We start from the raw sequence: 25230 nt of genomic DNA, 5'->3' as shown, positions 1-25230 counted from the left end.
TCATGTGGACAGAATGCTGATGCTTTAAAACAGGGTTTTGCAAGAGCTTTTCTATAGAATAATAGCAATAACAGGATATGGGTGAAAGGTATATGCAGGGGGGTGTAAGGGTTTTAGAGAACTGTGCATTGTGCAGTCACAAGATGAGACATCCGCCAGAGACAACAGCTACGCCAGGAAACAGGAGTGCGTCTAGAGGTTGGGACCAACCTGCACGCCAACGATAGGCTGGAATAAGTCTAAACCATATTCTAGCCTCTACTATGACAGGCCCTCATGGAGAGGGAACTAAGTCTGTCCAGTATTTAAGGAAGAACTTGTGATGTCATACCAGTTCTCTGTCTGCCCTGCGTGGTGATACAGAGATTCCGTATATACGAGCCACATATTTACCTTTCAAGTGTTTGCATTAATTAAAGTACAAAGAAATCAGAAGTTACTATGTGCTGACTATTATGTTCTGATACCAGATTCGAATTGACACAACTTAACAGCCTCTAAGTACGGTAATGGAATATTTTGCTTTTTTTTGTCACGAAATGCCCTCGTGCGTTAGCCTTCGGATAGTGACCTGAACGCACGAACAAAACGGAGGTATTTGGATATAACTATGGATTATTTGGAACCAAAACAACATTTGTTGTTGACGTAGAAGTCCTGGGAGTGCATTCTGACGAAGAACAGCAAAGGTAATCCAATTTTACTAATAGTAATTCTGAGTTTAGGTGACCCCGAATTTGGCGGATGTCAAAATAGCTAGCCTGTGATGGCCGAGCTATGTACACAGAATATTGCAAAATGTGCTTTCGCCGAAAAGCTATTTTAAAATAGGACATAGTGATTGCATAAGGGAGTTCTGTATCTATAATTCATAAAATAATTATGTATTTTGTCAACGATTATCATGAGTAATATAGTAAATTCACCGGAAGTTTGCGGTTGGTATGCTAGTTCTGAACATCACATGCTAATGTAAAAAGCTGGTTTTTGATATAAATATGAACTTGATTGTATAACATAATGTCCTAGGAGTGTCATCTGATGAAGATCAAAGGTTAGTGCTGCATTTAGCTGTGGTTTGGGTTCATGTGACATCTATGCTTGCTTGGAAAATGGCTGTGTGATTATTTGTGTCTATGTACTCTCCTAACATAATCTAATGTTTTGCTTTCGCTGTATAGCCTTTTTGAAATCGGACAATGTGGTTTGATTAACGAGAGTCTTGTCTTTAAAATGGTGTAAAATAGTTGATTGTTTGAGAAAATTACGGGCTAGGGGGCAGTATTGAGAATTTTGGAAAAAATATGTGCCCATTTTTAACTGCCACCTACACCAACTCAGAAGCTAGGATATGCATATTATTACCAGATTTGGATAGAAAACACTCTGAATTTTCTAAAACTGTTTGAATGGTGTCTGTAAGTATAACACAACTCATATGGCAGGCAGAAACCTGAGAAAACCTGAGAGAAAAAAATAATTTTGTGGCTGTACTATTTTTTTTGAGTCATTGTTTTATAGATACCACAGTGAGAAAGGATTCATTTCGCAACTCCTACGGCTTCCACTAGATGTCAGCGATCTTTATAAAGTTGTTTGAAGCGTCTATGATTAACAGAGATCGAATAAGAATGCAGGGAAGTTGACGTCCCTGGGATGTCGTCACTTCCATTATTGCCTGCACCTGCGCAATCATGAGACACGAGACATTTTTCAAAAACTTTTTCTAGACATAGGAGAGGTCGGGTTGAAACATTACTGATGTTTCACGTTAAAAATGGCTCTAAAGATTGATGCTAAACAACGTTTGACATGTTTGAACGAACGCAAATAGATTATTTTTGTAACTTTTTTAACTTTTCGCCGTGACTTCACACCCACCCCGCGCTACTTTTTAGTAGCCACCGAAGCACTAACAACATGGAACAACTTGGAGTTATTTGGACATCAATTATGAACTTTGTCAAAAGAAACCACATTTGTTGTGGACCTGGGATTCCTGGAAGTGCCAATGGATGAAGATAATCAAAGGTAAGGGATTATTGACAATAGTATTATTGATATTACATGGTTACAAGATGATGCTAACCTATATAGCCTAGCCTATTGTTCTTAGCACAGCACCCGGTTTATTGCAACTTGTGATTTCCCAGTAAAGTTATTTTGAAATCTGGCAACACAGTAGCATTTACGAAATGTTAAACTATAATTATTTGAATGACAATATTATAATTTACCAATGTTTTCGAATAGTAATTTTGAAAATTGTAACGTTGTTCACCGGAAGCATTTCAGAGAAGAAAAAAAATCTGAATTTCACCGCTACTGTAAAATGCTGTTTTTGGATATAAATATGAACTTGATGGAACAAAAAATGCATGTATTGTATAACATAATGTCCTAGGAGTGTCATCTGATGGAGATTGTCAAAGGTTGGTGCATAATTTTAGCTTGTTTCTGCTTTTGGTGACGCCTGACCTTGAATTGAAAATGGATGTTTGTACTTTTGTGGCTATGTACTGTCCTAACATAATCTAACTTTATGCTTTTGCCGTAAAGCCTCTTTGAAAATCGAACAATGTGGTTAGATTAAGGAGATGTTTATCTTTTAAATGGTGTAAAATAGTTGATTGTTTGAGAAATTGAAATTATTAGATTTTTGATGTTTTGAATTTCCAGCCTTGCTAGCAATCCCGTCTCAGGGTTCATTGCTAACCCGTAGCCCCAACAGGTTTTAACCTGTTGGGGCTAGGGGGCAGTATTTGCGTTACGTTAAAAAACGTACCCGATTTAATCTGGTTACTACTCCTGCCCAGTAACTAGAATATGCATATAATTATTGGCTTTGGATAGAAAACACCCTAAAGTTTCTAAAACTGTTTGAATGGTGTCTGAGTATAACAGAACTCATTTGGCAGGCCAAAACCTGAGAAGATTCTATACAGGAAGTGCCCTTTCTGACCATTTCTTGTCCTTCATTGGCATCTCTGTTGTAATGTGACATTTTCTAAGGCTTCCATTGGCTCTCAGAAGGCGCCAGAAAGTGGAATGACGTCTCTCCAGTCTCTGGGCTAAGTACAGCAGCTCTGTAGGTTACTGGTCAGGCTGAGAACAGTGACACTGGAGATGGCCCTTCTTTGGAAACTGAACCAACCTCCAGACGAGCTTCAATGCCATACAACACTCCTTCCGTGGCTTCCAACTGCTTTTAAATGCTAGTAAAACTAAATGCATGCTCAACCGATTTCTGCCCGCACCTACCCGCCCGACTAGCATCACTACTCTGGACGGTTCTGACTTACATGTGGACAACTGGAAAGCTACCTAGGTGTCTGGTTAGACTTTAAAAACTCTCCTTCCAGACTCACATTAAGCATCTCCAATCCAAAATGTAATTTAGAATCGGCTTCCCATTTTGCAACAAAGCCTCCTTCATTCATGCTGCCAAACATACCCTCGTAAAACGGACTCTCCTACCGATCCTTGACTTCGGCGATGTCATTTACAAAATAGCCTCCAACACTATACCACAGTGCCATCTGTTTTGTCACCAAAGCCCCATATACTACCCACCACTGTGACGTATGTTCTCGTTGGCAGGCCCTCGCTACATATTCGTCGCCAGACCCACTGGCCCCAGGTCATCTATAAGTCTTTGCTAGGTAAAGCCCTGCCTCATCTCAGCTCACTGGTCACCATAGCAACACCCACCCGGTATATTTCACTGGTCACCCCCAAAGCCTATTCCTCTTTTGGCGACCTTTCCTTCCAGTTCTCTGATGCCAATGACTGGAACGAATTGCAAAAATCGCTGGAAACTTCTCTCACTAGCTTTAAGCATCAGCTGTCAGAGCAGCTTACCGATCACTGCCCCTGTACACAGCCCATCTGTAAATAGCCTACCCAACTACCTCATCCCCATGTTATTTTTTGTTCTTTTGCACCCCAGTATCTCTACTTGCACATTTCACTCCAGTGCTAATGCTAAATTGTAATTATTTTGCCACTATGGCCTATTTATTGCCTTACCTCCCTAATCTTACAACTTTTGCAGACACAGTACATTGATTTTTCTATTGTGTTATTGACTGTATGCTTGTTTATCCCATGTGTAACTGTTTTTGTCACACTGCTTTGCTTTATCTTGGCCAGGTTGCAGTTGTAAATGAGAACTTGTTCTCAACTGGCCTACCTGGTTAAATAAAAATATATTTAGGACTAAAACTAAAAGCATTGTAGTTGGGACATTCACTAAATCTTGTAATAAATAATGTGTAGGTGACTAAACTGCTTTGAGTAACCCTGGATTGTAAACGGTCATGGTCAAAACATGTTGATACAACAGTAGCTAAGATGGGGAGAAGTCTGTCCATAATAAAGCACTGCTCTGCCTTTTTAAAAACACTCAACAGGTCCTACAGGCTCTAGTTGCCGCACCTGGACTACTGTTCATTAAGGTGGTCAGGTGCCACAGAGGGACCTCAAATTACAATTGGCTCAGAACAGGGCAGCATGGCTGGTCTTTATATGTACACTGAGAGCTAACGTTAATAACATGCATGTAAATCTCATGGCTCAAAGTGGAGGAGAGTGACTTAATCATTACTTGTTTTTGTAATTAGTGTTTACATGCTGAATGCACCAAGGTGTCTGTTTTAATCCACTGGCACACAGCTCAGACACACATGCATACCCCACAAGACATCCCACCAAAGGTCTCCTCACAATCCCAAAATTAAGAATAGACTATGGGAGGCGCACAGTACTACATAGCTACATGGAACTACATTCCAAATCAGGCAACTGATGAAGTAGTAGAATCAAATTTAAAAAAACTAAAATACAATTTTTGGAACAGCAGGGACTGTGAAGGGACACACAGCCATATAAGACACACATGTATACATGAATTTTGTATTGTAGATGTGTGGTGGCCTGAGTTAATACACTGTTGGGTAAGGTGTTATGAAATGTCAAGTATTTAAACTGTATGTAACGATCTTATGTTGCTGGGCCCCAGGAAGAGTCGCTGCTGCCTTGACAGCTAACGGGGATCCATAATAAATACAGTATATTGGTACTCTAGGGCCTATATTCTCAAACAAGCATAATTTACAACTGCTCACAGATACTGTTTACGTTTACATGCACAGTAATTATTTGATATTAAAACTGATGGCAGTAGGCAGATTATGCAATAGTCACCTTACTATGCCTACCTTAAATCTGTGTGAGATCAAAATCGAAGTAAGCATACACCGATTAAAACCTGGTTTTCTGAGCAATCTTTCTAATTATTAGAACATGTAAAACCTTAAATCGGCATTCCAGCAGTGTATTTGATCTGCACCAGCCGGGCAAGCCTCTCTCTTTAGTGTGTCTGGAACAACGAACGCATGTGTCTTAGAAGTGGTGTTCATACTTTAGATGTCTGTACTCAAATGTTCGCTGAGGTAGAACGTTTATTTTGATTGCCGGTTTTCTGCATTTATCAGGTAACCTGATTTCAGATGTCCATGTGAACAGGATTATTGTGGATATTGTTCTTGCAAAGTATGTTAACATTTTAATCTAACTATTATATTCATCCAACTTTCCACAATAACCACATTGGTGATACATGTAACGCGAGATGGTGACATTGATTAGAACCAGCCATTACATCCCGGAGGATCCAGGTTAAGCCAAGAGGTTTACTCTAGAGTGGGTGAGTTCAGTATCCCACAATACTCCTTTCTGGAGCCCGAGGCTGATAAGGTATCTCAGCAGCCAGGCCTGTGGGTGCACACAAATAGAACTACCCCCTCAAGCCATATCTGGAATAAGACTCACTAGAGGTTTCCATGCACACTGTCCTAACTGACCAATCACTACTGATGTAAAGGAAAGGACCTGTGAGTAGGCTAACCACTGACAAGTTCTCTACTTAATGACTTAAAAAGGAGCAGATCAAACACTTGCACTGGCCTCTTTGAAAGTGCAGGGGAGTGGTAAAGGCAGTTGGTCCTAAATGCCTCAATCTGTAAATCGTTTAAATGATCTATTCTGTAATGGTCTCCGTTTATGAAAATTGAGATGAGATACTGGCGGAGTGGGAAGGGAGAATTTTGTGCATCTCCCCATTTTTACATAGCCAAAGGATGCAGGAAGAGAACCTGGCCTCAATGGTGTGGTGATGACGTGGTTCTATGAATGTACTGTATACAATACAAACAGCATCTGGGTCAGTGATGCAGGCAGGACTGGTGGAAATATATAGTCTACTGTAAAAAAACTTAATGGCTGCAACATAAGGTGAGCATTTCCCAAATGTTATGCAATACATTTTGTAGATGGCCCCTGTCATAAGTCAGTCTGCAATAAATTACATCGCACTTTGGGGATTTTGCTAACCCAGTTAATGTTAAATATGACATGCAGAGAGCATCTTCAAAATACCTGTAGTTAAACACAAACCTCAAGGATCACTCATTCTTCAATCAACAGCTAACGTTACTACAGATGGTAGGACAGAAATGTACACTGACGTGAGGCTCAGAACAATCACTATTAGAGATCATATGATAAGCCTAACAACAATCCAAAACAGACATCCTGCTGTCATTTAAACAGTGAAACGTTAACGTTGCATAGCTTGTAATGATGTAAACAGCTAGCTAATGAAACTATTCTACAGATAGGTGTAAAGGAAAGTACTACTTTAAAGATTGCCTACAAGGGATGTTTGTGGCATGTTTAAGAACACGCTAATAGCATATGTTCTAAGCACAGCTATCTGGTATTGCATAGGGCCTAGTCTTAGGCTGATCAGTTCCGTTTCAAGACGATAATGTTCAGTCTTTGCTAACATGTCATGGGCTAACATGTCATGGCCTTGCAAGTAACTTAGCTAGCTAAGTAAGCTAGCGTGCAGCACTGTGGTTAGATATTGCTCTGCTAGTAGCTAACGTTAATCGCTACTAGTGACACTAGCTAATCATAATGCGAATGTATTATATAACTAACGTTAACTTGGCTAGCAACGTACACCTGAGTTGGACACGACAGCGAAATTCTTCTGGATACGATATACTGACGCGATGGCTACGAACCTGCTAGCTACAAAGCCGTGCTATTGTCATTATTTGACAAGGGGCGCACATGTTGGTGGCTAGTTAGCTAACAAACTCCGGCTTTCCAGTGACGCCTACCTCACATTAGCTATAGGCACAAACGGGGTAGGCCATTTTTTTGGGGGGGGTCTGGGCGTTTATCTAGTTAGCTGGATTGTTAAAGAAAAGCTAGTTAACAAGAAATGAAGCGAACTTGCCAGCTCCACCTGTGTCATCGTGCTACGAATCGTGACATTTGCGGAAAGGCTCGTCACTCACTGACAAGACGTCTCGAGATGCACGGACACAGCTAACGTTATTCTATATTTTAAATAGGTAAAGTGCTCTAGTCTAAACTACACATACTTTATTTTACAAATAATGTTTAAAGAAAATCACAGCTAATGTTGGCTTTATTCTGAAACCCAACCCAGTGTACAGCACCTGAAGCCAATCCTAACAAAAGGCCTCGCCTATAAAGTGACCCAGCCCCCCTCCTCTCCCCCTCTATTCTGAATCTCTGACCCACTCTCGCGTCCCTATTTTCAGGCAGTGCCAGGCCCAGATAACGGTCTCAGCTACGAAAATCCTTGAATGACTAGATCGGTTTAAAAATAACAAATGTTGTAGGAGAAAATGCATTGTACATACCTGTGTCTTAGTGCCAAAGTTCCCTAAATGTTGAAATGAAATGGCGAGTTCCCCGGAGCAGCTCCAACCCAAGCCCGTATCTTGTGTTTCGGTTTCGCGGGGGCGGGTCGGTCTGTCTCAGCACATAGCGTATGATTCAATGAAGGGATGGGACTGGATAAGAGGATGTGGAGAAGGCATGGCCTCTTGCTCTATGCACCCGATTAGACTACAACCACCCCGGGTGCACCAGGGTAGCCTGGAAACCCGACATTTGAATTTCATTAATTCTATGTCGGGCATAAATGAGTGATTATGAAAGTTTCCGCTCAAGACCTCTAGCAAAAGTGTTACATTATATTTCAAATTACTTTACCGGTTGTCTGTGCGGGTGGTCCTTTTGCGGGTAGGAATGTGAGACAATATATCCACCAGAAAGCATAACTACAAACTTTTCTAGCACCTGAAGCATGCCAAGAACCATGTAAACACATGCACGAGCACGGCAAGTATGCATGTATTTTCATCTTGTGACGCTTGAGGTGATCTGAATGCACTACCACCAGCGCTTTGAATAGTTGTAATTATTCTTATTTTCCCACATTCCTACTTGCAAAAACCACATGGACAACCGGTAAAGTAAGTTTTAAAATACAATTTTATTCAACATGCTGGCTTGTAGTGGTCATGAGAGGAAACGTTCCTGACCCAAATGCTCATTAATGTATGTCGGGTTTCCAGGCTAGCTCTAGGGGTTTTAAACCTACATGGCGGTTTACGTTTGGGCCCCTGTCCCTTGTCCCACTTAATGTCACATTAATAATGAACTCTTTATTAAATATTACAGAAACATCGAGAAAAATTACACCTAACAACTTTTAATTTAATATCATATAGGATATTTTTTATTTAACCTTTTATTTGTAGTCAAACAGCATCATTCAAATCCACAAGCTTCCTCAAAATTCCGCTCACCTCTGTCATCGACCCCATCCCACCCTGACATCCTCTTTCTCATTGTTCCTCTGTCTCCATGGACACAGGTTCTTCTGCTTCATAGTGTCTTTTCATACCCTTTAGCTAGATGCGCAGGCTGTCAAGGTCCAGTAAGGAGTCCCTGGATGTTTACAGGAGCCGGGTGGCCAGATGATACACAGGAGGAAGACGACAGGTTGACAGACCAGCAGGTACCACAGAATAAGATGGAAGGTATATTTGATCTAAATAAGAAATAGCCTACTGGAAAAAGCATACCAAGAGCTGTTGGCTGATTTAAGGCAATGACCTTTGCTTCTTGGATTATGGTTGTACGCAGTGCAGTCATCTCTGCAGTCCTCAGACCTGCAAGTTAAACATTACAGTAAACCTTTTACTATTTAGGTTAATGATTGGACAACGTTAAAGAGCAGCTGAACGTAATAAGCAACTTATCCTTTTGAAAACGGCCTTTGTGGCATCAATGAGTCAAACATTTATTCTAAAACTGACTACAAAGTGTGTAAATAGGATCATTTTGGTAAAAAAGTATCTCATCCAAAACTGAGATTTGCGAGATAATTAGGAAAAAAATGGTACGTCACGGAATAACGGGCACCATAACAGTTTTACTTGGGTTGGGTTTATTTAAATCCTGCCTACAGCTGGCAGCACCCAAGTAATCAACAATTAGACCCGATTGTAATGCCCATGTCCAATTTGGTTTGACATTCAATATCCCCAAAGCCTAAGGGGCTAGTTGAGGACCTCAGTAAATTACAATGTATATTTAAATGTCAATAGCACCAAATGACTTGGACCAACTATAAATTACAGAAATTCATATACCATGTTGAAAGCATTTAATGAGACAACTAAAAGGTGTGAAACATAAATATTGTCTCATTTACATTGTGTAATTTATTGACTGTCCTTAACTAGCCCCACAGATTGGATAGCCAACTTTTCTACTGTTGCACACAGCTGGCTGAAACTAATTGGCGAAAGAAGTTTGCTAGCTAGTCTAGGAAACCTCAAGACAAGATCTGGTTAGGCTGTTTCAAGTTTTCTAGAAGGGTGAGTGACTAACTGTGTAGTGTTTTGGCAGAGTTAAAGTACAAACGCTTTCCACGTTCAAACACACACACGAGACACCCACGTCAAAGCCTGCCTCCAAACCCAAATCTTGTTCTCAGTTGCATTTCCTAATGAGGAGAATTGCAACTGAGGGTAAATCAGGAAGTTCAGCTCCCCTTTAAGAATGTTCAATCGTATTTTCTTACCCTAGTTTCTTTCCTCTGAGCTTCCACGGCTCAGCAGGAAAGTGTAGACAACACTCTCTGCACACATGTTACCAGTGCCATGTGCTGGTTTTCCACATTGGGGTACAATGTCTCCAGCTCACATACTGTAGCTCCAGGAAGTGTGTGGCAAACAGAGTGAACTCCTGAGACCACCAGGGAAACAGAGCTGAGTACACATATTTAACTTATGCTAGTTTGTGATCTGAGCAGTGCAAGTAACAGGAAGTCAAAGAAAATTAAGGCTTCTATGATTCATACACAACAATCCAATTAATCATCTATTGTTTCAGACAGAGGCACTGTGCTGGTTGGACCTACCCTGAGGCTAAGGAGGAACTTGCAGAGAGTGACATATGACGACGCCCCCCTCAGCACTGGTGCCACGCCCAAGCTCGTCTATGACGAGAGACTTGTCACTTCACATTATGGATTATATATGAGACCTTGAATACAAAGACAAAATGAAACAAAACTATTTTGCCAAGTTGGGGCAATTCAGAGATTTTAAAAGTCCATACCATATCACTGCATCAGAGTGGCCAGTATGTATTGAAAATGTACCATGTTCATTTCCACCATGAAGGTTGAGGAGTTTGTCTCAAAGTTGTCATCCACCCCGATTCTGATGAAAATCTGTTCAGCAATGCGGAAGTAGGCACAAAGGAGCCTAGGAAAGATCAGACTCATTATATAAATAACTTGTGAGTAAGCCTGTTGAATGGTTACAACACTGGCACACTGAAAATGAAGTTAATTCAGATACTATAAAACAACATTGCATTTTGAATGAAGTGTGTGGTTTCTCCACCTACCTATCTGAGCCATGATCTGGCACAGCACCACCTGTTTGAGGTAGGTGGACTTGCCGCTCATGTTGGGCCCAGCGATGATGACAATGTTGCTGCCCTCAGAGATGTAGTTGTTGTTGGACATGGGCTGCTGGCCAGTAATGCGATCCAGAATGGGGTAACAACCCTACTTGATGGCCAGTGTGTCTGTGAACTAAGGACGCGTTGCAGGCACAGAGCAGAATAACAACTTCAGGAAGAACACTTTAATAATTGATAATTACATTGTTGGTAAATACATTTTTTCCATCTGGGTTGAATTGCTGTGAATGAAATTCATTTGGGTTATTTTATTACTCATTTTATGTGAATAACAAACACTACTAGCATACAGTACATGCAGTTAAAACAGACATCTACAGTTGTCGTGTAATGCAGAGAGATTGGTCTGGTCAAATACAGTAACGGTTACGTAACTCGGGTCATCTGAAAGTGAGATGAATGAGACAGAGAAGGCCGGCAATCAGCACGTGTCTCTACAGAGATCCTTTCAGACAGCTGGGGGCCAGTGGTCACCACCCACATTGCTATTGGGGCTGCTGCCCAGACAACTGGAGCTAACAGGGAAACCAATGTTACATAGAGAGCAGAGCACAGCAGCCTCTTTGTCAATCAGAGAGGAGAAGAGAGGGCGCTGCTGCTGACGCACTGTATTCAATCATGCTGCATTGACTGGCTGCTATGAAAGAAGGATGAGTGGGTGGTTGTTTCTTCAGATACTGACTAGACTCAGAGGTCAACCAACTCCAGGGATAGCTTGAATCTGACTGGATCATATGGTTAGCGTGTCTATGAATTTGAACAACTGGTTTTATGTTCTTTTGCAGAAATGTTGGGTGAAAATGTTTAATTGATTATATTTATTCACTTTCCTGCTTGATTTAACAGTCTGAGATGGTGCATGCATTGGCTACTGACAGCAGCATGTCTAGCATAGACACAGAATCGGACAGCTTGTATAGGCAGTGGATATGCTCATGAACTGTACTCAGCAGCTGGCACCACCCTGGGAAGAGACAGGTGTAAACAAGTCAACGTGATCTAAAACTCCACAACAAACCAAACAGCCCCATCTTATGGGTAAACAATCAGTACATCCAATTTCCCCCAGTTTTCTTTCATGCCACATGATAAATACAGAAATAAAGGGTAGGTCAATCAGAACAAAGCAAATAAACTATTTTTATGATCACATTATTCAATGAAAATGTAGCTCTGCCTCAGAATTTTGGGCAACCAATGGCAGCGCTCCAATGAATAGCAACTGTCATCAAGTCCGACACCTTGGACAAGCACACGTTTATATCGCATGAAAGCCAGTGAGTACTATGGCAAAAAAGAAAAATTAAATGGCTAAATAATTGAACTGTGCACCAGGACGACTTGCTACTGTGATTACTGAAATGCAGAGCCTGTTTGAGTATTTAATCAGAAATTATACTTTTGCTACATTGTTTGCTAGTTCAGTTGGTTAGCTACTAGCTAGCTCTGTCTCATTGACCACCAAACGTTGCTAAGCTAGTCACTTAATATACGTTTTTTCTCAAAATGTATGTTAGCTAGTTAAGTTAGCAATGTTATGAATACAATTCCATCTGCTGTCGACATCAGGATACGATTTGAGAGCACTAGTTTGCTCCAAAAGTAGTTATAGCTTTCACTGCACACTGACTGAATTCAATACCATTCATTGGCTAGCTATACTACAAACATAATTTTACCAGGTTCCCGTAAAGCAATTATAATGACAGTCCACCACAACATACCCAAGAGTTTCCTGATTAGAAAAAACCTAGTTTGGATCATTGTGAGGGGATTTCGTTTGTGGTTAAATGGGCAGCCGTGAGCTTCCCAGTGACACGAGCCTACTTGACGAGCTAAATTACTTCTATGCTCGCTTTGAGGAAAGCAACACTGAAGCATGCATGAGAGCATCAGCTGTTCCGGAAGACCGTGTGATCACGCTCTCTGTAGCCGATGTGAGTAAGACCTTCAAACAGGTCAACAGGGCCAGACGGATTACCAAGGCCACAGGGCCAGACGGATTACCAGGACATGTACTCCGAGCATGTGCTGACCAACTAGCAAGTGTCCTTGACGGAGTCTGTAATACCAACATGTTTCAAGCAGACCACCATAGTCCCTATGCCCAAGAACACTAACAGGCTGACCACACCGCTCGCGTCACATGTGCGAGCATTGCAAAATACATTTATTAATCTATGTTATTCAATTATTGCACCCACACTGCTCGTGTGCGCCAACGAGCATCTGCGTTGCCAAGGGCTAAAATAGAAATCAGTTCTATTTCTGGCGCAGATCGCCCTTCAAGTCCTGCCTCTCCCATCTCCTCATTGGTTTATAGAAGCAGGTACCCACGTGCCATCTCATTGGTTATACCCACGTGGGTGACTGAAACATGAACGAGGTCAGTGGCAGTAATGCACCTAATCTATGAAAGTTTCCAATCGCAATATAAAGTCAAGAGAAGAAAAAGCCTGGAAGGAAGAGAGATGACTAAAAACGATTCGGTTGACTGTTTTATGTGTGGAGTAATGGCAGAGTAGAGGACCTTGTGCATTTCAGGTAAAATAACAACTCAATGTTTATATCCCAGGACACATTAGCTAGCAACAGCAAGATAGCTAAATAGGACAAATTAGCTAGCAAGTACAAGCTAACTAGCTAAATTGCTTTTCGACCTGTCCCCAAATTAATATAATTGGTTCAGAGTTTGTTTTGATATTTTAACCTGCGTGTCGTGATCATGTTTGGTGTGGGGTGACAAAATTGATGTATGCACAATGGCGCACGTGCGCAGCCGGTTTGGGTTCCGTGTAAGGTAACCTGCTTAAGTGACTAATGACTACCGACCCATAGCACTCACGTCTGTAGCCAAGAAGTGCTTTGAAAGGCTGGTCATGGCTCACAACACCATTATCCCAGAAAGCCTAGACCCACTCCAATTTGCATACTGACCCAAAAGATCCACAGATGATGCAATCTCTATTGCCCTTTCCCAACTGGACAAAAGGAACACCTACGTGAGATTTCTATTAATTGACTACAGCTCAGTGTTCAACACCACAGTGCCCTCAAAGCTCACCACTATGCTAAGGACGCTGGGATTAAACACCTCCCTCTGCAACTGGATCCTGGACTTCCTGACTAGCCACCCCCAGGTGGTAAGGGTAGGTAGCAACATCTGCCACGCTGATCCTCAACACGGGGGCCCTCGGTTGCGTGCTCAGTCCCCTCCTGTACTCCCTGTTCATCCATGACTGCATGGCGGCGGCAGGTAGCCTAGTGGTTAGAGTGTTGGGCCAGTAACCGAAAGGTTGCTGGATCAAATCCCTGATCGTTCTGCCCCTGAACAAGGCAGTTAACCCACTGTTCCCAGGTAGGCCGTCATTGTAAATAAGAATTTGTTCTTAACTAACTTGCCTAGTTTAATAAAGGTTAAATACATTTTTTAAATTGTATTTAATGGCCAGGCACAACTCCAACACCATTATTAAGTTTGCCGACGACACAACAGTGGTAGGCCTGTCTCAACGATGAGACCGCCTATAGGGAGGTCAGAGACCTGGCCATGTGGTGCCAGGATAACAAGCTCTATCTCAATGTGTTCAAGACAAAGGAGATGATTGTGAACTACAGGAAAAGGAGGACGAGCACGCCCCCATTCTTATCGACGGAGCTGTAGTGGAACAGGTTGAGAGCTTCAAGTTCCTTGGTGTCCACATCACCAACAAACTAACATGGTCCAAACACACCAAGACAGTCGTGAAGAGGGCACAACAACGCCTATTCCCCCCCGGATGGCTGAAAAGATTTGGTATGGGTCCTCAGATCCTCAAAAGGTTCCAGAGCATCCTGACTTGTTGCATCACTGCCTGGTATGGCAACTGCTTGGCCCCCGACCGCAAGGCACTACAGAGGGTAGTGCGTACGGCCCAGTACATCACTGGGGCCAAGCTTCCGGCCATCCAGGACCTCTATACCAGGCGGTGTCCGAGGAAGGCCCTAAACATTGTCAGACTCCAGCCACCCTAGTCATAGACTGTTCTCTCTGCTAACGCACAGGAAGCGTTACCGGAGCACCAAGTCTAGGTCCAAAAGGCTTCTTAACAGCTTCTACCCCCAAGCCATAAGACTCCTGAACAGCTAATCAAATGGCTACCCAGACCATTTGCATTGCCCCAACCCTCTTTTACACTGCTGCTACTCTCTGGTTATTATCTATTCATAGTCACTTTAACTCTACTTACATGTACATATTACCTCAATTACCTCAACTAATTACCACACATTGACTCTCTACCGGTACCTCCTGTACCGCTACTGTTATTTTACTGCTGCTTTTTATTTATTATTTTTAACTTATCTATTTTTTACTTCACACTTATTTTTCTTAAAACTGCATTGTTGGTTAAGGGCTTCTAAGTAAGCATTTCACTGTAAGGTCTACACCTGTTGTATTGTGACAAATAACATTTGATTTGGGCTTCCCAGGGGAAATTATGGCCGAGGTTGCAACATTAACTAAGGGGGGCAGGGCTTAGCAAAGGGTCAGTTGTGAGGCTATTTAGCTCCTCTTTACTCATACATAGGGCATGTGGAATCACAGAGATCAAAAATATTCATCAGGTCTGCTGTGGTGAAGCTGTAGTTGTTCTTGTGCTTTGTCACCTGAGGGAAGTGCCATTATAAAACACAGCAAAGGTATGAAAATACATTACAATAGAGAATGCTGACACGTGTTGTTGTAATATAGAGCCACAGCAATTCTGAAAGGTACAGCCCATTTTAAATAATGAACATGAAGCAATGACACCTTGTAATGAGTTTCCCTCACTTAAAGCTCTGTATAACCTATTCATCATTGCAATTGTCCAGTATTGCCAGTTATAGAGGTGTTCATCAAATAGGCTATTAGAGGTACCTTGATGAAGTCAGCTTGGATCTTCCCATCAGGTGAAGCCACCCCTCCAGTTTCATCTGGATGAACCCTCGAGCTGTGCTAAAGCGCATCGGCAACCCATACTTCTCCCCCACCTGGTCAACCAGCCCTGTGCATCTTTATTTTTTTATTGTCACACTTGCCCCCCTACCTGTGGTCCCTGTTGTTGACAACCAACTCCAGGTTAGTGGCAGACGTTGAGCTGATGTGTAACCTTTATTTAACTAGGCAAGTCAGATAAGAACAAATTCTTATTTACAATGATGGCCTACCCCAGCCAAACCCGGACAACACCGGGAGTCCCATAGGGCGGTGCACAATTGGCCCAATCACAGTCGGTTGTGATTCAGCCAGGAATCGAACTAGGGTCTGTAGTGACGCCTCTAGCACTGAGATGCAGTGGCTTAGACCGCTGCGCCACTCAGGAGCCCGAGTGGTCATAGCAGTCTGCTCACTACCTTTGAAGCTCACTTTCAGTGATTTGGGTGCATAGATGGAGTTCTGAATGAACTCCAAGTATCTCTGGGGCACACATCTGCTGGATGTACTCCAGCCCCTTTCTCTCATTGCAGTGAAAGCTACTGACTGAAACATAAAGGTTAGGCAACAAATAAGACATAACGAAGGTGTCTCACTTCAGCAGTATAGGCAGACCACCTAGACTCAGTACCTGAACGTTTTCTGTGATGAGGTTGTATGGCTTGGTCCCTTTGCCTTTCTCACTGGCAGTACTGGCAGTGTCTGGCATTAGTATCTCCAGTGAAACCAGGATGTAAAGCTTGGTGATAACCTGGAAGTGGATGAGAGATAAGTTTAACATGCATTCAGTACTTTCAGTTCAGACTGAGATAACCATGCACTTAGCTAGGCCTCATGGAGATGAATTTGCCTGCCTCTCCCTGTTCTGAGATACTGCCGATAGTAAACTAATTCAGCCTGTTTGTTTACTATGTTCTACCTTGGCATAGGTCCCAGTGTCTGCAAAATGAGAGAACCAGTTCTGCACATTTCAGGTTGATACTGGCCATGCCAATCTCTCCCCTGGCCAACCCATGCCCTTCTACCACCGCAACAATCACAGAGGCAGCAGTGGCCGAGGTCACAGAGGAGCAGCCAGTGATCACTGCAGGCATGGAGAGAGCGGAATAATTAAACTCTCAAACTGCGACAGCCTAGTGAAAAACAACTCAGCTGTGTGTGTCTGAGCTGTAGCTTTACCAGAGGGTTCAGTCTGTGGCATTTATGCAAAGTGTATTCCTACAGCCAGCTGGGGTCCTCCTGAGTCTGGGGGTTCCCCCTATGGGTCTGGGAGTCCCACTAAACGAGGAGCCAGAGGGTGGGACAGATTAACATGTCCTGCCCCCTCTGCAGCTGTGATTCACTTGACCTGGGTCAAAGAAAGGCAATCAACTTGTAAGTTACTAGGCTACTGTACATCTCAAAATAAGTCTGCCTGGCTAAGTCACTTGTGTCTTGTAATTAAAAATATAAAAATGTGTATAAGCTTTATTTACAGAATTTAGCGGTCCTCAACTTTGCCAACATGGTTTCCATTTTATCACAATTGTTAGCTTAGCTAGCTAGCATGCTTGATTACATAGCTAACTTCAACTTGTCTAGGCCTACTTTTTTGAGAAGTCCTGCAACACCTGCCGTGCTTGCAGGAATAGTTGGATTTGATCTAGTACTGGCATCATCCAAACCAAGGGGAAGCAAGGGGAAAGCAATGAAGATGTTGACCAAAGACGGAGCTACACGGGCCCATTTTGGACGCCTCGATGATCCGAAGGTGACAGCTCCCAGCTTCTTCCGGAGACCAAAGTGTTGTTCGGTGTCACCTCCTTTTTACTGCTTAGAAGCATTTCTGAGTTTTGATGGGGATTCGGCACACGGATTTAGAGAAACTGTACGCTGGTTGCATGAGCTGAAATAAAAGGCCCCATACATTTTCCGTATACACTAAAAATGTATTTCTCTCAAATTTTGTGCACAAATTTGTTTGAATCCCTGTTAGTGAGCATTTCTCCTTTGCCAAGATAATCCATCCACCTAACAGGTGTGGCATATCAAGAAGCAGATTAAATAGCATGATCATAGTACAGGTGCACCTTGTTCTGGGTACAGTAAAAGGACACTCTAAAATGTACAGTTTTTTCACACTATACTGGACTTGCTAAACATACAGTAGTCCTTATCCAGCTATCCAATTAACTAAACACTCATAAAAATAGTCTGTGAGAAGCAGGCTGGCGTTTTGGAAGTTTACTTGAATCACAGTGTGAAACTGCAACAAACACAAACTTACATGTTTTCAGTTACAGTAGCAAAGAGCACAGAATGTCTTACACAATAACTGCACTAAATTTATGAAATAAGGAATAAGAGTACTCCATTTAGAGTCAAATATAAAATAAAGTTACTAGAATGCAACTGTATGCTTAATATTGCTTAACTAGGGGTCCCTAGGGAGAAATAGCACTGAAGCTAATGCAAAGAAGCTAACAGCTAACTAAATCTTTTACAGAAACATGAAAATTGTGATAAACATTTATATTGTGTTGATAAACAAATGTACTAACAGACATTGCATCTTACAAAGCTTATAAAGAAGGATGTTGAAGGATTGTAACTACTCTGTCACTTGCACATCTGAAACTGCTTCCTGTCACATGAAACAAAAAGGTAAATTCTACACTGCTGCACTTACATTTACATTTACATTTAAGTCATTTAGCAGACGCTCTTATCCAGAGCGACTTACAAATTAGTGCATTCACCTTATGATATCCAGTGGAACAACCACTTTACAATAGTGAATCTAAATCTTTTAGGGGGGGGGGTTAGAAGGATTACTTTGTCCTATCCCAGGTATTCCTTAAAGAGGTGGGGTTTCAGGTGTCTCCGGAAGGTGGTGATTGACTTAAACTGCCACTAGGGGGTGGTAAACAACTAACAAGTCCAGAACACTTCCCGCCTGGGGTCATTAACGATCCCATATAAACCTAACTCTGACCACTGGGATATTATGAAGAAAGATGGACAACCACTTCGGAGATAGGCCGAGAGAAGACCTTCATAGTTCCCTCCTTGACAACTCTGACATTGACTTTCCTCACCATCCCGTCCCAGCTGTGAAGGGTCTTCACAACGATGGCCATAGGCCATTCATTTCTTTTAGCCTGACTGTCCTTCATTAAGACCATATCCCCTTCTTTAAGATCTGGCCTCTTGTCCTGCCACGTATGTTGGCTCTGCAGCGCGCAGAGATACTCCCACCGGCACCTGTTCCTAAAGGTGTCCACTAGACTTTGCACCCACTTCCACTCTTGCTTGTAGAGTTCTACGTCTCAGATCTTGCCTGGTGGTGGAGGGGTGACGACAGTCTTCTGGGCCAAGAGCACAGCTGGAGTGAGGATGAGGGGTGATTCTTGTTCTGAAGATACTGGGACGAGGGGCCTGGCATTCATCACAGCAATGACCTTGGCCATCAGTGTTGTCAGGACTTCGTTTGCAAGGAATGAAGATCCACGTTGGAGGAGCATGCAGTCAAGTATACGACGAGCGATGCCAATCATCCGCTCCCATGTACCACCGATATGGGATGAGTGAGGTGGGTTGAACACCTACAGTTGAAGTCGGAAGTTTACAACAACACTTAGGTTGGAGTCATTAAAACTCGTTTTTCAACCACTCCACAAATTTCTTGTTAACAAACTATAGTTTTGGAAAGTCGGTTAGGACATTACTTTGTGCATGACAAGTAATTTTTCCAACAATTGTTCACAGACAGATTATTTCAGTTATAATTCACTGTAACACAATTCCAGTGGGTCAGAAGTTTACTAAGTTGACTGTGCCTTTAATAAACAGCTTGGAAAATTCCAGAAAATTATGTCATGGCTTTAAAAGCTTCTGATAGGCTAATTGACATCATTTGAGTCAATTGGAGGTGTACCTGTGGATGTATTTCAAGGCCTACCTTCAAACTCAGTGCCTCTTTGCTTGACATCATGGGAAAATCAAAAGAAATCAGCCAAGATCTCAGAAAAAAATTGTAGACCTCCACAAGTCTGGTTCATCCTTGGGAACAATTTCCAAACGCCTGAAGGTACCACATTCATATGTACAAACAATAGCACGCATGTATAAACACCATAGGACCACACAGCCGTCATACCGCTCAGGAAGGAGACATGTTCTATCTCCTAGAGATGAACGTACTTTGGTGTGAAAAGTGCAAATCAATCCCAGAACAACAGCAAAGGACCTTGTTTAGATGCTGGAGGAAACAGGTACAAAAGTATCTGTATCCACAGTAAAACGAGTCCTATATCGACATAACCTGAAAGGCCGCTCAGAAAGGAAGAGGCTACTGCTCCAAAACCACCATAAAAAAGCCAGACTACGGTTTGCAACTGCACATGGGAACAAAGACTGTACTTTTTGGAGAAATGTCCTCTGGTCTGATGAAACAAAAATAGAACTGTTTGGCCATAATGACCATCGTTATGTTTGGATGAAAAAGGGGGAGGCTTGCAAGCCGAAGAACACCATCCCAACTGTGAAGCACGGGGGTGGCAGCATCATGTTTTGGCGGTGCTTTGCTGCAGGAGGGACTGGTGCACTACCACGAAATAGGTGGCTTCATGAGGATGGAAATTATGTGGATATATTGAAGCAACATCTCAAGACATCAGTCAGGAAGTTAAAGCTTTGTCACAAATGAGTCTTCCAAATGGACAATGGCCCCAAGCATACTTCCAAAGTTGTGGCAAATTGGCTTAAGGACAACAAAGTCAAGGTATTGGAGTGGCCATCACAAAGCCCTGACCTCAATCCCATAGAAAATATGTGGGCAGAACTGAAAAAGCGTGTGCGAGCAAGGAGGCCTACAAACCTGACTCAGTTACACCAGCTCTGTCAGGAGGAATGGGCCAAAATTAACCCAACTTATTGTGGGAATCTTGTGGAAGGCTACCCGAAGCGTTTGACCCAAGTTAAACAATTTAAAGGCAATGCTACCAAATACTATTTGAGTGCATGTAAACTTCTTACCCACTGGGAATGTGATAAAATAAATAAAAGCTGAAATAAATAATTCTTTCTACTATTATTCTGACATTTCACATTCTTAATATCAAGTGGTGATCCTAACTGATCTAAGATAGGGAATTTTTACTAGGATTAAATGTCAGGAATTGTGAAAAACTGAGTTTAAATGTATTTGGCTAAGGTGTATGTAAACTTACAACCTCAACTGTAGGTACATTTCTGTTCTTGGAGATACATCTCTGCGCTCTCTGAACTAGAACTTGATCCATCCATCCTCGGTAGCACCAGCAAAGTTTGTACCGCAATCTGAACGTACCAGCTTTGCTATGCTTCTGATTGAGAATAATCTTCTCAGGGCATTTATGAAGCTGGATGTACTTAGTGATTTAATTACGTCTATGTGTACAGCTCTTGTGCTCGAGAACATCACCGCCCACATTTTGCTATTGGCATGTCCTCCTCTGGTGCAGCGTGAGACCACCTCCCATGTGCCGAAAACATCCACAACTACGTTGTTGAAAGGTGGTGCTACCTGCAGTTCTGCCATCTGCTGGTGTTTCGTCTTCCCGCGGAGCATCTTCGTCCATCTGCTCAGATGGCACCCTCTGTGAAATGTCTCCCTTGATGCCTCACAGCCTCATAGTGGTGAGGCACAAGCAAGATTGCCAGGTGTTGACGACCTGGAATGATGATGGGGTTGACATTGTTTGTTCTTAATTTAGATTGCGCGATTCGGCCTCCAACTTTGAGCAGTCCGTCACTGTCAATGATAGGATGCAGCCTTCATAGACTGCTGTTAGTAGGAAGACTGCGTTCTGCTGCTATGCACCTAATTCCTCTGCCTAACACTTGGACACTCTTTATCACAAGGACTTTGGCTCTTTCCAGCTATACTTCAGTGGGGTTCTTCTGACAGATGTGCCATCCATGGCAGCTGCTCTATTGTGCAGGCTGAGAGAAGGTCCGACCTATGTGGGTTAAGTGTGCTACTGTCCTTATGAGACTGTTCTACTTGGAGAAACACTCAAAGAGTTTGGAGCTCAGAAGGTTCTTGGAAATTTGAGTATCATTAGTAGTCACCTGTGGCCGTAAATCAGAGTCAGAAGCAGAGTTGATAAGGTCAAACAACTCTAGAGGTTTGGAGGAGTGCAGGGCTGGATTCTGAAGAAAGTCTGGTCCTGACAGCCATGTCATGTTGCTGTGGAGGGCTACTGTTACGGATCTAGACCCATGGTCAGCTGGGTTGAGATCTGTGGGCACGTAACTCCATTGGTCTGGGGATGTGGATGGCCGGATACACTGAACTCTGTAAGTCTTGAAGTGAATCTCTCCATTTGTTCTACTCCTCTTCCATGTCTGCAGCAAGGGGTGAATCCCAATCTTCCTCTCGCGTAGAGAGCTCTCTGAGGTGTAGCCTGCCTTGTATGGTGACAAGGGCTAGGAAGCCAAGTGGATTAAAATAGGCTATTGACCGTAGAGAGCACTCCCCTGCGTGTGTATGGCTTCTTGTCGTCTACAGCTTGGAATGTGAATGTGTCTGCTGTGATGTTCCAACACACTTCTAGACTGCGCTGTAGGGGGAGATCATCAGTGAGGAGGTTTATATTCCTGTGCTCAAGGACACTGATGGCTTCTGTTTCGGTTGCACATGACTTCAGTGAGTCATCGACATAGAACACATGTTCGACGAACCTTCTCACATTGCGGCCAAAGTCATCCTTTTCTTCCTTGGCAGCGCTCCTTAGGCCGTTCCTGTGATCCTCCCTCAACACGAAGCAGTGGAACATGTGCTGGGTATCAGCAGTGATGGCCACGGGTTCTTTCCTGAACCTCATGAGTACCCCCAGCAGGCTGTTGTTAAGATCATGGCCTGTGAGGAGTACATCATTAAAGGAGACTCCTTCGAATGGTGCACTTGAGTCGAACACCACACGGATCTGGTCTGGCTTTTTAGGGTGATAGACTCCAAACGAAGGAAGGTACCAGCATTCTAGACCTTCCTGGAGTGGTGGAGCTACCACTGCATGGTTGTTGAGGAGCATTTTCTGCACAAACTCTAGGAAGTGCTCCTTCATCTGAGGCTGCTTTTCTAGAGTACAACGGAGTGAGGTGAGATGACTAAGAGTACTCCCTATTGTTAGGCAGCCGTCGTCTGGGTGTCTGGAAGGGCAAGGGCGCGACCCAGCTGTTGGAGCTGTCTTGGCAGACCTTATTGTCCATGATCTGAAGGAATCTCGTGTCGTTGATCGAAGGTGCAAATCTGTGATCGCTAGGGGTGCGACAGAAGATTGACTGACCCAGGTTCTCTGCAGTAAGTCTCAGTGAGTTGTCTTGCAGGTTTGGCTCGTCGAGGATCTGCTGCTGTGCTCTGTAACTGAGCTTCTCCTTCAGTCTAACCTGACTATTGCATGGGCTGAGGTAGGTTGGACAACCATTTTCCAAGATGGATGTATTGAACGAGCTCACCTGAGATGGTTTGTGGGCACCTCTTAGACACATGACAACCCAACCTCGGTCTAGCTTCTGGGCAAATAGAGTATTGTCTGGACCGTTGATTTGGTTCCTGACTTTATGTACTCTCAAGATATCTCTGCCTAAGAGGAGAAGTATGTCTGCGTCAGGATCCAGAGGTGGGATCTGCGATGCATATCAGATGACTGTGGTGGCGAGCTGTGTTTTGGAGTGGGAATTTCTGAGTGGTTGTTAGGGACTAGGTTACATTCGATGAGTGTGGGAAGTTGGAGACTCATCTTCTCATCGACTGACTCCACAACGTAACCACAGGCCCTCCTGCCGGCTGTCTCTGTGAGTCCCGCACACGCCTTGACTTTGAAAATGTCAAAGAACTCTGATCTTGCTAGAGACCGATTGCTTTGTTCATCCAGTTTAGCGTACATCCTTTTGGAATCTTCACAACGTCCTTTGGGGAACACATTAACGAGGCATATCTTGGAGGATATTCTCGCGCTCATTCCTTCTCTACACACCTTGGTGCACTTAGATGTGATCTCCTGATTGGCCGGTTCCTCTTCCTCCCCGCCATGCTCTGAAGAGGAAGGGGATGAGCTTAACTTCCATGGAGCTGGGCCGGGATGGAGTGCTGAGAGGTCCCGGTCGCATTTGTTGCATTTCCCCGTTTCCTTACAGTTGTTGGCGAGATGATTTGTGGAAGAGCAACACTGAAAACAAACAGAGTTCTCTTTGAGGAACTGTTTGTGGTCTTCCAGGGACTTCTCTCTGAAACCTCTACACTTCTTTAACGGATGGAGCTTGTTGTGGATGGGGCAGTGCTTATTCAAGTCCACTTGTTTCTTCTTATCCCCGTGTTTTCAGTTGAAGACACTGTCTTGTGGACAGATATTGTTTTCCCATGTCTGTCTTGCTTGTCTCTTCTGACAGGTGCGGCATGGGAGGAGAAGAGGTTAAAGCTGGGGTCTGCCCTGACTTTGGCTTCTCTACGGATAAAGTTGGCGAACACCCAGAATGGAGGGAAGGTGACGTTGTTTTCTAGCTTGAATTTTGAGCTTCTCTACAATCGGGCTCACCCCTCTGGATGTGTCCTGGTATGATAGGCCAGGTAGGTAGCCATCTTGCTTTGCAGCTTCAAGCTCCAATAGTAGATCTCTAAGGTCACAGATTCTCTGGGGTTCTTTATTTGTCACCTTAGGGAAGTTATCCAACATGTCAGAGAGAGCCCTTTCAATGGCTTTGGATGAGCCGTAGCTTTCCTCAAGGTTCTCTCAGAGCATCATCAATGCAGGTGGCGGATGTCTGACATGGACTGCCTTTATCCTGCGTGCCTGCTTGGAGGACTCTGCGCCAAGCCATTTGATGAGCAGAACAAGCTCCTCTCCCGCTGAAAGGCCTAGCTCTGACGGAAGGAGGCTTTCCAAGCCCAATAGTTCTCTGGTTTATAATCTAATGTGGTTAACCTGGTAGTGACCAACTGGCTGCGGGCAAGGTACTTGGCAAGGTCATAGGTGGTGGGGGTTATGCCATGGTCACCTTGAGTAGAGGCTCTGCAGGGGATCCCATGGGAACGAGTAGGAGACTGCTGGTGACTTTCTTCTTGTATCCCTCCATTCCTCTTGCTTGTGCTGGCAAGGATCGTATGACCTGGTGTAAGCTGTTCATCTGTCTGCGCTTGGTTGGTGGCACAGGGCATGTTATCTGATGTAACTGTGTCGGCAGAGTCAAGTGGTTCTTCGTCCCTCACTCTGTTGAACTGCTGACTTGAACTAAGGCTAGCGTGCTCTATCACATAGTCTAAGGTGTGCTGAAGGCTTTTCTGACATTTGATTGGGGGTGAGACCCTGCCGGCCAAACCAAGATCTACTTCCTGTAGAGCTGCCTCCAGTATTTCTGCC

The 25230-nt window shown here is 43.4% G+C and overlaps 1 protein-coding gene and 1 pseudogene across 4 annotated transcripts in view; both read right to left on the bottom strand.

Moving 5' to 3' along the window:
* Positions 1 to 7928, bottom strand: part of LOC115172580 (kinectin) — a 58692-nt gene extending 50764 nt beyond the window's left edge. The window contains exon 1 of one of the 4 annotated variants that reach the window (XM_029730146.1): positions 7743 to 7928. The gene's annotated coding sequence lies outside the window, so the exon portion shown is untranslated. The remainder of the gene's footprint in view (positions 1 to 7742) is intronic. The other 3 variants (XM_029730147.1, XM_029730148.1, XM_029730149.1) reach the window with 3 other exon arrangements.
* Positions 7929 to 8597: 669 nt separating this feature from the next.
* LOC115172084 (mutS protein homolog 4-like) lies at positions 8598 to 24946 on the bottom strand (annotated as a pseudogene).
* Positions 24947 to 25230: the final 284 nt, after the last annotated feature.

This window comes from Salmo trutta, chromosome 33 (assembly GCF_901001165.1).
Source record: "Salmo trutta chromosome 33, fSalTru1.1, whole genome shotgun sequence".
NCBI classification, from domain to species: Eukaryota; Metazoa; Chordata; class Actinopteri; order Salmoniformes; family Salmonidae; genus Salmo; species Salmo trutta.
Note: the sequence above shows the minus strand (reverse complement) of the source record. Positions and strands in the feature narration are given on the sequence as shown.